Source organism: Microcebus murinus, chromosome 6 (genome assembly GCF_040939455.1).
Source record: "Microcebus murinus isolate Inina chromosome 6, M.murinus_Inina_mat1.0, whole genome shotgun sequence".
Taxonomy (NCBI): domain Eukaryota; kingdom Metazoa; phylum Chordata; class Mammalia; order Primates; family Cheirogaleidae; genus Microcebus; species Microcebus murinus.
Genome location: NC_134109.1, coordinates 17,960,989 through 17,974,280, shown reverse-complemented (window position 1 = coordinate 17,974,280; position 13,292 = coordinate 17,960,989). Strand labels below are relative to the sequence as shown.

General features: G+C 40.0%; 1 protein-coding gene across 2 annotated transcripts in view; it reads left to right on the top strand.

Moving 5' to 3' along the window:
- The window catches only part of FLRT2 (fibronectin leucine rich transmembrane protein 2), an 88,832-nt gene that overhangs the window by 3,421 nt on the left and 72,119 nt on the right, over positions 1-13,292 (top strand). The window contains exon 1 of one of the 2 annotated variants that reach the window (XM_012758459.2): positions 401-501. The exons of the other annotated variant lie outside the window; for it this stretch is intronic. The gene's annotated coding sequence lies outside the window, so the exon portion shown is untranslated. Of the gene's footprint in view, positions 1-400; positions 502-13,292 lie in introns of those variants that run through there. 2 annotated transcript variants of the gene reach the window in all.

The following is a 13,292-nucleotide window of genomic DNA, read 5'->3' as shown; positions in this document are numbered from 1 at the left end:
CCTCGCTCTCCCGCCGATCCCCGGGGTCCTTCGTCTCCGAGGAGCCCCGGCGTCGCGGGGCCCCTTTCCGCCGCCTTCCCCGCTTCTTTCGGGGTTCGTTAGCTCGGCCGAGCGGAAAGGGGGAGGCACAGGAGCAGAGGAGGCGGGGGCCGCGGCGGCCGGAGCCGAGAGAAAGTGGCATGCCCGAGCCCTGGAGGCGGAGGTGGCGGCGGACGGGGGAAGACGATGCCGCGGCTCCGTGGGGGAAGTAGGCGAGAGCGAGCGAGGCGAGCGGGGCCCCCGGGCACCAGCCGGCTGCGGGGAGGCGCGCACCGCCCCGAGGCTCCGGCCTCCGCACCCCAGAGCCCCGACGCTGCGGGCGACAGGGCTCGGCTCCTGCAGCCGCCGCCTTCGCCGCCGCCGCCACCTGGAGGACCGAGCAAAAGTTTGGATCTGGGGGAGGGTGCGGAGCTGAGCGGGATTACCACCAGGGCTGGAAGGAGACCTCGAGAAGCTTCGCAGGTAATGCGCACCCCCATGCCTCTCCCTCCATGCCCCTCCCGTAGCTCCTGCTCCCTCCCTGAGCTGTTCGTGGCGCTCGCCAGGTCTGGCTGTAAGTAAGAGGGAGGCGAAGTTCAAGATCCCGGGGATGGGTACTGAGCGCTGGCAGATCGACAGTCACGTTGGAGGGGTAGCTGCGCAGGGAGGCGAATCCCCCCAGGAGTGGAAGGGAATCCTTAGCCCCAGCTGGTGCCTCGTCGTGTAGCTCTTTGGAAATTCGGAATGTGAGTTCAGGGGCTTTTAGTATTCTTCAATCCAGAGAAATGATTCATGGATTTCGCTCACCCTCACCTTCTCACTCTCTCACTCCTACCTAACACGTTTTTTTAAAAAATGTTTAGAACCCGCTGCCTACTCGCCGCTTCCTTTAGCTGGTGCAGGAAAGCAAATTTGGGGGGTGAAAATTGCAAGCGAAGGGGGAAAACTATCCTTTCCCCTTTTGACATCCTTAGAGTCCTCCTCCCCCCCTTCCTCTTTTGGCGTCATAAAATGGGAACTTTAGAAGTCACAATTTCATTGAGGAGTGAGAAGAAATGTGTTAGCCATTGGTAATGTAAATTTGCCATGATTAGCCGGGTGTGTGTGTGTGTGCACGCGCGCCCGTGTGGTTAGTGGTGCTGCAGAGAGGCCGAATTTTTATCGGTGGCCTGATGCACTGTGGGGCCGGGGAGTGAGTGGCCGCGTGTGCGTTGAGGCGGGGGTAGCGGAGGAGAGAAGATGGTCACGTCTCCCCAATGGCAGCCTTACTTTGGGTAAGAAAATAGCTGCTGCTCGCTCCAGGAGCAAAAAGATTCCAGCCCCAACTCCCAGACGCCCCTTTTCCCCCAACTGAGTTTTGAGTTTCTAAGCCGCTCAGTGTTTGCTGCTATCTTTATTATGATCATTACTTATTCACCTGGAAACTCATCCTAGTCTTCCCTTGTGAATGGAAATCAGCCTCCAAGAGCTTTTGATTAATTTTAGTGAAGGGAATCTCTTGCAAAGCTTACAGTAAGCTAATCAAGTGCAAAGCACAAATCCGTGTAAATGCTCGCACAGGAGTGCAAGGTGCTGATTAGATTTCTTTACATGCTGCATTTGCTATGCAAAGCCTCTTCTAAATGGGAGCTATTGCTCCCCACTCAGCTGGGAGGCTCTTTAATCACACAGGGTTTCAGGGCGCTTTGGAGCATGTCCACTCGCTCAAAGCCTTATTGCTAAAAATTTATTATGTCTAATTTCTCCCAGCCAAATGAAGGCTAGCTTCCATATCAGACCGATATTGTCTGCAGACTTAGCTGGCATGACCTTATTAAATCTCCAATGAAAGGATCCCCAAAACATTTTGAGATAAATAGAATGTAGGTTGGCATTAGTCCAAGGATGTATTTGGTTGTTGCAGTGTGAATGTAAAATTTTAGGTCAGTACTGAAAGTGTTAGAACTGGATTATTATTTTTATTTAATCACTGAGCAACATGCGCCAGATAGGTATGATGGGACAGACCACCATATTAAAAGAGAACCAATCTGTAGATAATACACATACCATGAAAAGTTGCTTATTTCCCCACAACATGATTGCTCCTGAAAATAGAACTTTTCTTCTTCCCATCCTCAAAAGCCAGAAAGAGGATAGGGTTAAACCATTTACGGATTTTTAATAATCATAGATGACAGTGCGACACCATACTGTCATGTTGAGTTGCAAATATCTGTGATTGGAGAAGATTGGAAGATGAAATTCCAAACATTATCCCATTTCTCTGCCAGTAGGTATGAGAAATTGTAAAAAGAATCCGGCTAGCTGTGGCAGAACCTATTACATACCTAGCATGGAAGGAATGCTGTTTTTTTTTTTTTTTTAAATGCCCATGTCTTAACACTTCAGTAGTTTCATTGCAGTTTTAGAAATTCCAGGGGTTGCTTTTAACAGAGGAAAGTAGATTTCCAAATGACACCATGCTGGGCTACCCTGGAGTCCCCAAGGCACTCATGGCTTTTCCTGTATGCTGGGTTTCAGATGATGTGATCATATCCGAGTTTGACTTTGACCGGCTGGATCTAATTTGAACCTTCTCTGATGTCCATTACATTTATATTCTGGCCTGCTGGAGAGTTTGATTTAAGGATGTAGACATATCTCCTTAAAGCAACCTTGTATTTTCCCAGTGTGAAGCTGTGGTTTCAAGAAAAGGCTAGAGTACGTACAAGTCCAGAAGCCTTATTCTGTAGAGATCCAGTGTGAAGATCTGATCGAGTTTGACTCTTCAGCTTTGTACTTTACAAGAAAGAAATTGCTGCTTCTGTGATCATCAGTGTCTGAGTGTCTCAAGTTAAAAAAACAGCAAGGGTGATGTGTGGCTTTTGGTTTTGCTCTCTGTTTAGAAGATTCAGAAAAGGTCAAGGTGATGTAATTTTTCTTTTCAAGTCAGAAGATAATCATCTTTTGATATCTTTATTTTAATTTCAATTCAAGTTCATTTTCACTAGATTACATTAATAACTTTGTGGTTTCTGCCACAGTGATTCAAATTCAGTCCATTAGTGACCTCTATCTGTGAGAAGTGAATACTCATTGTTTTTCTTCCTTTGCATCAGACTCTGCAGGTTATGTTGGGGGTGGGGACCCCAGTGGCTCTTAGTTCTCTCTGGATATTTCAATTTTTCTAATTTGATTTTTTTCTGATATAGAGTTCAGTATGGATAATGATATTTAATAACAGTAATAAAAATGTTATGGGCTAGAGAAGCTACTAAATGGTTATTCCATATAGCATTGACAACCTAATCAACATAAATAAAACACTGGAACTATCCACTGCCAATGAAAGGATTGTACAGTCAGGTAGACTATTGTTTTAGGACGCACAATACTGCTGAATGTAAGTGAAATTTTATTGCTCCTAAGTGCTTACATAACAAGGGAAACTTGAGACAAGCTCAGAATATATATGTGGTAACTAGACTTCATGGTAGCTGTGTGTATGTCTTTAAATTCAGCTGTGCTTCGACTGTGAACTTATGGTACAGATCAAAGAGTGTGAGAAGAGTATTTATAAACAGATGGACCTTTTAAGGAGACTTTTAAAATTTGATTCCTAATCCAGGTTTGTCTTCTGAGGGTTTTCAAATAGAAATATCAATTTTAGTTGATTATTCTAAATGCTAATTGAAGATAAAGTTTACTGAATTTCTTAGGTGGGCGGACACCATTATCTGACATTTTCCAGATGGTTTTTGATGTAGTGGTATTTGGGGATATGGAATTTTTAGGAGGTTTTCTTTCTTTTCCCTTGGGCAAGTTTTACGCAAAAGACTTTTTAAGACAAGTTATTATTAAAGTTAAACATCCATTATACTACCTCAGGCAACTTTCTTACCTTTTTCCACCCTCCAGATTTCTTTGCTGTTGTTCAATTATGTTTTTCTTCTAAAGCTACATGTGGAGGATAGAACTATTTTTTTTACTCTTTTCAGTAATAAGCTACTTCCAATTAAGTATCTGATTATAGTAAAATGCACACACAGAAACGCACAGCAAGAACCATTTAAGACAGAGATTCTTTTCAAGGTTTTAAGCATGTTCCTTTTTTAAGGGCTATGACACAAATATTGTAATAAAAATATCCTGTGTTCTGATGAATACAGAGACTTATTTCAGCCGCATGGAACAGTAAAACACTGTATTAGCAAAATAATCAGCGGTATTTTGAGTACATGGTCAAAATCTGTTAGAACCTTCATGGTTTTCTTTTTTTTTTTTTTTTTTTTTCTTTTTTTCCCTTGGCGAATTTTTGCATCTACTGGTCTTTTTGGTTTTCTTTGATTCCTTCTACTGTGGCTCTTTGAAGTGATTCAAAATTAAACAGTAGCTACTTTTTTAGGGAAATTCATCATGTTATGTTCAGGATTCCAGAAGAGTTAATGATGCAGAAAAAGTCCTGTAAAACATCTTTCTAAAAGAAGTCCTTCTCTTGCAGGCTCCCCACTTACTGGCCTCCTGTACCATTTGCAGTGAATTGGAACTTCATTATTTATTTATTTTTCAAATACCACCTCTAACTTAATTTAACGTGGGATGTGTTTCTGCAAAACCAGGCAGCGCCATGTGTCCTGAGTCGCCTGAACAAAGCAGTGTCATTGTTACAGATCTGTAATAAGGGAAGGTCAAAGAAAATATCCTCCTATAATTTGGGAAGGCAAAAGGCCACATTCATGATTCTCAAACACTGGTCAGTTATGCTGCTAATACTTAATAAGCACATGCTTTTTCTGGCAGTTTAATAGTTAAAGACCTTAGCCATTTTTTGAAGCATTCACAAAATAAATCTCTGGTGCTACTAACCATTAGGTGCTCATTAGAACTGAGCATTTTTCCTCACTTTTTTTCCCAGGTTGCTTTTAAGGGAATGTGCAAGAAACTTGGAAAAAGGTCTCCTGTTCCCCTCAGTTCACAGGTCATACTGTTATATTTCAGTTCTCTTTATTAGAGCTTTCAAGATGCGGATAAAAAGAATCTTCCATCTGAACCCTTTAAGAACCTGAGGGCTTTTGGATTTAAACCCACTAAAAAATATCAGGTCTCAAAGTTCATAGATGCTATTAGGCCTCAGAACACTGAAACCACCTTCAGCAGGGAGTAAAAGAACAGTGGTTCCTAAAATCAGTTCACAAATATACTGTCCATTGAAGTCAACAGAGGTCATGTGGCTGAATGGAAAACATTAGACACATATCAGTCCTGAAATAGGTTCACATGCTGGTGTCACTCTTAGCCCCAGCTGCCTGTGGGTGTCACTTTCATCAGAATCCAGTATCTAAACAGCCTGTGTGATCATTTCTTCTCCCACTTTGCTCCCAAACATGAACTCAAATACTTAGAAGAAGGAAATAATGCAATGGATTGTAATATTCATTGTGTATATTAAAGAGGAAGTGAGAAGTTAGTGGAATAGTGTGGATAAATATTGGCTATAGAGTTTCCAGGGAGCTGTTTTAAAGATTGGTTTAAAAACTCATTCATATCTACCATAATTACCCCTGGCCCTTATATTTTCCAGTTCTTACCTACAGGATTTCAGTTACTCCTCACAACTGCCTCTGTGAGTTGGTACAAGAAAGCCCTACCCACCTAGCTTCTGATTAGGTAAACAGAGTCAGAACTGAGTTAAGGGCTACCTAAGGCTGCACATTTTACATCATATCACATAAATATAGAATTCTCCCTATACAGTTTAGAAGCTGCATTTTTTATGAACCCACCCAAAATGATCAGAGTTAGGTTTTTAAAAGTTAAAACATTAAAACTGTTGCAATCATACAAACATTTAGATTTAAAATAGTAGCATGTCACTCTCTCTCCAACATTATAGTAGATTACAAATAGTAATAGTAAATTACTATTTACAAATAGTAAATCTATTACAAATAGTAGATTACAAATTATAGTAGATTACAAATCTACTATAGTAGATTACAGGCAAATTTGCCTGTTCTGAATGAATAGAATTTTATGATGTAAACATTTGCCACCTTAACTATGGTGGGGAGTGAAAAATAGAAGAAAGAAAAGAAAACCTAATTCTTATGTCAGCACATTACTTTCTACATACGACCTTGTACGAATTACTTAATCTCTTGGAGACTTAATTTTCTCTCTGCAGAGTTCAACAGAGTTGTTGAGGGGTCAAATAAGATTAATGTGTGTGAAAATACCTTGATAACAATACAGTGTTATATTCCCATAAAGAGGCCTTATTCAAATTGATAACATTTATCACTGCATGACTGTCTTGCTCTAGGATAGACTAAGTTTTATATAAATAAGGTGGTAACCAAGACAGAATGCCCTGCCCTTTAGAAGCTTTTGCTCTTGTGGGTGCTACTGTGCACCCAATAAAGTGTCTAGTAGCCCCTGCCTCATTTGTTCCATTTGTTTAATGATGGGTTATCTCCTTTTGTGGGTTTGCTCTATTTTGATGCAAGTATCTTTTTAAGGATGAAGGATAATTAGGGTGAATTGAGTTCAAGGGCCAAACTTTCCTTCCTTAATAGCTTGGCTTGATTTTGGAAATTGAAAATTGAGGATCATTTTTGGAAAGAAAACATCAATGTTCCTTGAAGTAGGGTTGTTTCTCTTTTTGACTGGGTTTATACTTTAGCCATCCAAGGTTCCTTTTGCAAAAACAGCATCATTAATAGAATATACGATGATTTTTTAAAAGATTTTGTTTTGCAAAATAAGGCAGGCTAGTGCAAAAGACTTATCTTTTTAGTAGTTTGGCAAACCTCTTTAACCTATTACCTGTGTATAAAAAGGCATGATTTATTTAGGAAGCCAATATATATTCCTAGGCCTGGCCTTATTTTCATTATGTTGATGTCACTAAACCCTGTGGGATAGTTCTTTACAATTTATTTGCATGTTTTGTTCAGTTGTATTTTTACAGTTCTCAGATCTGAGGTGCTTTTAACTTTAAATGTTCCACGTGTGAGCATGTTTATGTCACTTTGCTAATTTGATTGCATTTAGGCCTTTGTGAAGGTTAATTCTTAATTGTTTTATCATTGCTTAATTGAAGGCTTCAGAAAACACATGCCTATGTGAAATGCATATTTATAAAATCTATGGTTAGATTGTGATTCTTGGTCAAAATGGATAATTCTATCAGTGATTTGAACATGAAATCTGTATCTAACAAGGTTCTTTTCTGTTTCTGATTTGCTATTTTTCAGAGTTCTGACACTTTATTTTTTTTTAAGTTGATCAGTATTTTAGTAATACTTTGTAAAGTACATGGCTATAGAACTGTATTTTAGCATGAAAAATTACTTTCATAGTTTGGCAAAATTAATCTGAGTACCTTTTATTCTGATAGTTCTGAAAGATATAATAATAATAATAATATTTGAAGAAAGAAAATGCTTGCTACCACTCTGAAGAATTCTAATAAAGTGAGCAGAATCTCTAGGTACATGCCTGGAAGTTAGTAGATCTTTGAAATGCACAAACAAATCTAAGTCTTAGCTACTCTGGGGAGGAAGGGAGGAAGTACTGTTATACTCTGAAGTTAGGTGGTGCTAATTTAGCCTATATGTCCCCAATATGATAAAGTAATGAGATAACCCAAGTAATTTTTAATTGGAGATTTTTTTCCCCCCAAATCGGTCTTAGGTAAACTATAAATAAAGAAAAGCACAAAATACAACCAGAAAATATATTTTTATGTGAGTGGCCTGGTCCTTATCAAGGAGATATTCTTGTAGAGGCTGCAGGTATACACACCAGATGGTGAAGAAGGCTTATTTATTCACTCAGGAGACAGTTTTTAGCCCTAATCACTTACCAGGGGTAGAGTAAGACTGGACGCGGCAAAGGTAGATAAGGCAGGATCCCTCCACTCCAGGCCTCCCAGACTGGTGAGGAGGGCAAGAGACACAAAACCTGATTGCATCGCAGTTTTATGCATGATTGAAGACAGTGCAGTCAAGGCTAAGTGTGCCAAGAATGCATAGTGTTAGCGAAAAGTGCTCTGCATTTGGAGGGGGATAGTCCTGAGTTCCAGTGCTGGCTCTTCCACTTGTTAATTTTGTAAACTTGGCCACATTTCCAAATCTTTTAGTCTTTGTCTCCTCAAGTAGAAAATGGGGGAAAAGGCTTTCTACTCACAGAGCTATTCTTCTGAGGATTGAGATAATTGTGTTAGGTGTCCATCTGTTCTGGCACATAGTAGAAGCTTAATAAATGCTGACTGTCGATCTTTTCTGTCTCTGAATTGATAACGATTCCATTATGTTACCCTTACTGTCTTACAAATATTTTTTGCCATTTTTCTGGAATCCCAAAGGCTTTTGATTCCTTGAACATGAGACAGCGTTTTCTGCAAAATAAAATTTCATTCTTTGTGCATGTAACAAAGCATGAAAAGGACAGCAGAGGAAATTAGCATTTCACACAGGGGCACAATGAGCTTATAGCTAGTGGTGTGTAGTGTAGGGTGATGGCATAAGAGGGGACCCAGGGAGGGAAGGGGAGGGGAGAAATGAGGACATGTCCCAGTTTGGGGAATCAGAAAGTGATGTTAGCCGGGTCCTGCCTAACTTGGACTTTTTTTGTTCATTGAAAGTATAGCCTTTGTGACAATTGAGAGTTTTGTCCCCCATGCATCCCTGCCCATGGACATATAGCCTTCCACCGACGACCAGTGCCTGCAGCTCGCAAGGAGTCCTGTGTCTAGACTGTGATACTGAGCACAGTGAGTTGCAGTTATTATGCCTATGCCATTAAACACTTGCTTCACATAATTCATTTCACACGTGACTCTTGGCAGAGTCATGAAAATACTTCATTGTAGAAGATTAGCACGTAAATTATTGGTATGCTTTACATAATGCTTATTCTGTCCTTATAAAATGATTATACCTTGCTTGTATAATCATAGATGTTAGGTCAGAAGGATGCTATTGGAGTATCAGTTCAGTGGAGAAATATTTCTTTCAGAAGGTAATTTTCAATTAATTTAAGTAACGGAACTTCTCACTGATTTTACTGCAGGTGCTTCCAAACAAATACAGGGCTCGGACAACCTGGTCAAAACGCGTGATATTGGAGTTGGTTTTCATTTATCCTTATAATTACATGTATACATAGTATCATTTCTACATTTTCTTCCATAGTTGAGGTTTGTTGCTTTTTTTCACCCCAACACTAGGAATCTGTAGATGTATTGATGTAAGAGAGTTATATTTAACAAGACGTTAGGCATGCCCTGGACCTCCACGCTGGGAAACACACAAGCCTTTCCTGTTAAGATCACATAATATATAATGTAATATATACACATATAATTAATCAAATTGGAGCAGTGAGAAGCAGGCACTAGAGTGTATTTTGTAAGCTATTAACATCTTAGTAAGTAGCTTCTGAACCAACGTTCAACCCAACATAAAACAATAAGACCTTGTTTTGCTGCTTTAGGAAATGTAAGAGAGATTAAAATTCTTTGGGAAATAGTTTTAAAAAGTATTTCTTTACCCAAATAGGTAAAGAACAAGTCCAATAGTGCTGACAGCAATGGAATTTAAAACTCGATTCTAATAAACCCTGAGTCCCGAAGGAATGCCAGGCAGACATTCGTTTGAGTCACGAGCTTGTGACTGAGGATTTGACAAAGATTGAGTCCTTACTGGGTGCCAGGCACCATGCTAAGTTTTGTGCGAGGCATTCAGGATATATACTCTCTCAAACAAGACCTCATCCCTGTTCACAAAGAAGTCTGACAGGTTAGCCTATAGTCACCCTTTTTTAAACTTGACTCTTCTATCTGAATTAACGGGAGGAGCTGTTTAAAAATACAGATTCCTGGGCCCTAATCACTTGTGAATTTCTGAGCATAATTTTTGTGCATTTATTGCCATATAGGAAATATCGCTCAATTTAACTCCAGTCTTCTGGAAAAGAATCTTCAGAGTGGCCAGCTATCAGGGCTGGCTTTCGTTTTGGTAGCCAGTCTCCTGTGTGTTCTCCCAACCATCAGTGTGCCCTGAACCATTATTGTAATGTTTTTGATGTCTCTAGAATTAATTTCCTAAAAAAAAAAAAAGAAAAAGAAAAAAAATTACATCGTATTCTTTAGTAGTTACCTACCTCTTGGATCCCCTGCCTCTCTGGAGAAAGCCCGTTGAAACTTGTCATGTCATGTGAGATCTGTGACAGTCTGGCTCACAAACCACCTCTCAGACCTCGTTCTCCAGCACTGGTAACCTGCACTCTTGTTCCAGAGATGGTAAGGTGTGATCCTCTTGATGCTCTGCCTTTCACCATGCTGTTTGCCCTGTACAGAGAGCGTGTCCTGCTCACTCTCCATTTGGCAAAGTCTTTTCCTCTAAGACCCACACAGATGTCACTTTCCCTCCCAATCAAAATTAATCACTCCTTTCCCTAGACTTCTGCGGCATTTTGTTTGAACCTTTATTGGTTCTCTGTTCGTGTTGTATTTTAAGATGTGTGCATTTACACGTCTTTCTCTCCCATTAGGCCCCAGGAACCTTGGCCCCTTTCTTCTGTTTCCCTAATGCTATCAAAGGTGCCCAGTGCACCAGGTTCTGCAGAAATGTAATTGAATAAATCAACTTATAATTGCACTGGCCAATCCTGGAAGACAAAAAGATCTTCATAATGTAGTGAGATGGACTGCTTCCTTATAAGTACTTTTTCATTCCCATAGATTGGTTGCCCAGTCGAGGGAAAAACAATATAACCACCACCTTTTCTGCCTTACTCTAAGCAGGTTTGTCAGTCAGATGGTTGCTGGTTAACCCAACCTGATCAGCATCAAGCTTTCCAAACCACACAAGACAATTCAGATGCCACACTGGATAGATCTGTTTAAAAAAGAAATAATTTCACTTGATGGTATGCCTTTCTTGGCACTGAGCAGAACTGTCGGTTATATAGATATTCACACAGATGTGGTTTTCCACAGAATGAGAAGTTTAACTCACAGCATTAACTTTGTGTATCTGTCTTGGCATAATTAAAGAGAGCAAAGCAAGGAACTTGTGAAAATTGTGCACTTGTTCTCTATTTTATTTTTTGCTCTTTTTAAACAATTTGGTGTATTTTTATCCTAGGCACATTGTTCCCTGATGGAGATCTCTGAGGAGCCAGGGCTTTCCAGAGAGGAAAGATGACTAGAAATATTAACACTTCCTTAATCACTCTGTCTTCACAAACAAAACAGGATCCACTTTAGTCTTCATGATTTGCACATTGAATACAGCAAAGAGCACGAGAAGGTTCCAATACATTCTAAACTTGCGTGGTTTAATGTGATCATGATGGTAATATAATAGAAGTTGGACTTTAGGTCCTTCTTGTTGGCCAAAGGATGGTTCTAAGAACACTTTGCCACTTCCATGATGGATTATCAGCTAATGGACAGAGATGACTGGCATGCAGGTGGTATGTTTGTGAGCACACATTAAACACACTCCAATTTCTCTCTCCCCCTTTTTAAGCAAAATTTCAGTGGCTGAAAACAGTAGAAGAGTATGGAGCATATTTTGATATATCGTTTCCTTGGCCTTTGGTTTCTCTGGGCTGTCTATATGTTGGCAGTACTTCCCATGCTAGTAGGAAACGCATGATGTAACACCTGAGATGATTTTTGATAAGCCACTACCCTTTAGTTCTGGGGGCTTATGACACCACATTAGATCTTTTAATGTTAATTCATCAGACTGTTGAGAAACAATGTGCTCTCTTAATTCTTAAATCACACTGATTTAAGAATTAGAAATATTAGCAAGGCCATATTCTCATCCAGAGAGGATCAGTAATAATAAAACAACAACAACAATAATAATGGTATTGATCATAGATAAGGTTTATTTAGAATGTTGCTTATGTGGTTCATGTATGTTATCACATTTAAATACTGTAAAGTAGGTTCTGTTAATTAAAATTGGACATTGCTCACTGACCAGTGGCTGCTAACCAGTGCTTCTAGCTTTCTCTATGTGATTTTTCTAAAAGATAACTATCTAAGAAATCATTATTTAGTCTTTGCCATTTTGAATTAAAGAGATTCTTGAGTCTCTTGATGTATTTCTGTAACATGGGAGTAATGGAGAATCGCTAATTTGAAAACAAAGCATGGCAACTTTTAGCACATTTTCAATACCAAGGAAAGTTTGTGGATAAATGCCTAATATAGAGGCTATATTTATTGTAGAGAACACTTTCCATTTTTTTCCCCTTACCCTTTTACCAGCACTACTAATAAATAGTTAAATGGACTGATTCGAGATTCACCTCTTTTTCCCTGTGGAGGTGATAATGGACAATGGAATGACCAGAGGGCAGATAAAAGCCTGTAGCTTCTGAGAGACCCTAGGGATAATGGAAAATTGACTGTGTTATAAATAGGGCAGATTCACTCATTTTCAAAATCTCTGTAATTGTTCAGGTGGTAGAGTTTTATAGGGTGAAAAAATGATGAGACATGGGCTGGGAAAGTCTTATTCCACATTGATAATGTGGAAATGAGTACAGCATGTGCTTACAAGACTTCACCCTGTCTAGTTGGGTTTTTAACTATCCCTCCCCTTTTGTACTTTCTGTTGATGTACTTGTCTCTGCATATATAAAAGTTGGTGGTTTTTTTTTTTTTTTGAATTATGAGATTGTAATTAAGGCCATTATTTGTCCATGGTATATCCATGTAAATATTGTTCATACTGTTTAAAGTGAGTGATCCATTCCTTAATCCCTTCACTTCCCTTCTATTCTATCTGTGTTCTTTTGTTACCCTATCCCCATGATCTGTGGTGAGGTGACTGTGGATTATTTCTGACCTGGGTCAGCTGAGATGGGCTCATCGACGGGGCTGTTTATGAAATCAGGTGATATCTGGGTGTCGTAGCAGTTGGGTGAATGGCTCCACAACCAGCCAGCCCCATTGCCACATGAAAGCACCAGCTTTGTTTGGCCCTCTGGTGAATTCTGCCGTGTGTCTATCTATGAACGTGCAACTCTAGCTGAGTTGGGTAGAACCAACATATTTGCTCTCTGAAGTTTGCAACTGTGAAAAATGATCAGGGCCTGTAAAAGAAACCTGAACATTCCAGTGTTGCTGCTACTAGAAATGGCTGCTTGGCTTCTCTGGACCCCATGTATCTGTGAGTGACCAGCCTGTGGCATGGTGTCCCTCTTCCCACCCCAATATGAGTGTTGAACTCGGTTGGATTTTTTGCTGGACTTCGGTGTCA